The sequence below is a fragment of the Carlito syrichta genome, unplaced genomic scaffold, assembly GCF_000164805.1.
Source record: "Carlito syrichta isolate Samal-C Ts95f unplaced genomic scaffold, Tarsius_syrichta-2.0.1 Scaffold217294, whole genome shotgun sequence".
Classification (NCBI taxonomy): Eukaryota; Metazoa; Chordata; class Mammalia; order Primates; family Tarsiidae; genus Carlito; species Carlito syrichta.
Genome location: NW_007161390.1, coordinates 2,139 through 3,859, shown reverse-complemented (window position 1 = coordinate 3,859; position 1,721 = coordinate 2,139). Strand labels below are relative to the sequence as shown.

Sequence of the window (1,721 nt, the reverse complement as noted above, 5' to 3'; positions counted from 1 at the left end):
TCTGACACGTGTATTTAACAGTGCGGCTGCACATAGAATGCTAACAGCACTTTTCTTCATATTTTACAGAAGGGCTTGAATGTGCAGACTTTCTATTAGTGATCACAGAACAGCACATCCAAATCCAGCACCTAAGTTAGATGCATTATAATTTTCTCAGAATTTAATGGCTTAATGGCAATAATGGGAGGAGAGTATATAAGTTTATTTTACATAACTGAACGAAAAATAAATTCAAGAACTAGTAAATAGAATCTAATATGGCCTCATGCCCCTCGAGGGGGCTGGTGCCCAGTTTGGGTGGGTGATCGCTATGTCCAAATAATCTCCTATCTGAAACTTCTGCGACTGCAGGGTCATGGAGACATCAGTCCCCTTTCTGCCAGACATGGTGCTGCGGATCTCCTTAACACAGTAGCTAGGTCTTTTGACATCGGTGAAAACGATGGCAAAATTGAAGTGTGTGCCCTTCTTTCTAGCTTCTGGGTAGATTTCTTTCTCTAAACTAGTCAGTTCTTTCAAGGTTGCATCCATCCAAGTGCAGATCTGCAGCTCGCTGAACAGCACGTTCCTGCAGGAGAACTCGTGCATGCGGTGGCGGTTGTTGGTGGTGAGGACGCGCAGCAGCAGGGGGCATATCTTCTAGGGTGAATCGTCTTCTCTGGTTCCTTCTTGATCTCCTCCTGGGTGACCACGCGCTACACTACCACCATCTTCCTCCTGAATTGCAACACTGTTGGTTACTATTAGTGAACAAAATTTTCTAAAGTATTGAGAAGAAAGCTGGTGGGAAAGGGAATGCAGAGAGAGAAGAAAGTGGGGGTGGAGGGGAGAGAGAGAGAAAGAGAGAGTTAGAGAGAGGGAGAAAGGAGAAACCCTCATTCATTTGGGTCCCTTGATCTAACTTTGCATGGAACCTTTGTAGGTGAGTCTCATCATCAGTGAAAGGTTTTGTTTTGCTTGCCTTAGATGTTTGAATTGGGTGTTTGTCACTTGCAACACAGAAAGAACTGACCAGTAAAACCTTTCTCTGCATGATTTTGTGATTAATATAATTATTATGCATTAAAAAGTTGTTGGCAACTACCATTAATTATTTTTAGTCTTTTAAAAAATTTTTCTGTATTTTGTCAGTTAATAAGCTGTTTTCATGTTCAGATTTAAATATCTTCAAAAATACATAAAGGAATTATGCAGATACTATAAAGACTTAGATACAATATTATATATAAACTAAGTCCATTTTCTCTCACATGTCAAAAAGCATAAACCACCTGACCAAAATAATTGGTTTTTTGTCAAAGTAATACTTCTCCCCACAAAAAAAGGAATAAATATTATTACAAATTTAAGACAGCATATGGACAGAAATTATAGCCTTTATAACACATGCCTATTTTTTTATTTTACATAAAAAAGCTAACAATAGTGCTTGAAAGGTATTATAACTGAGGCACAGTTAAAATTATAAAAATTGTTAAAGCAATTCAATTGGTTTTCAAAAATTACATGAGTGAGACAGTAGAGCCAAAGAACGTATAATGAATGGGGGAGAAATTTAACACAAAATTCTTGAAGACCTTGTATGAATTCTCTGACAACAAAAAGAGAACAGGATCAACAGCAATTAAAAATGTTGACTGTCCTCTACAGGCAGCAATAATATATAAGTGGATTTAGGTTCTTTTCAAAATATACAAACGTTTTTGTCCTTTACAAGA

The 1,721-nt window shown here is 37.5% G+C and overlaps 1 pseudogene; it reads right to left on the bottom strand.

Moving 5' to 3' along the window:
• Positions 1-255: 255 nt before the first annotated feature.
• On the bottom strand, positions 256-698 carry LOC103253280 (annotated as a pseudogene).
• Positions 699-1,721: the final 1,023 nt, after the last annotated feature.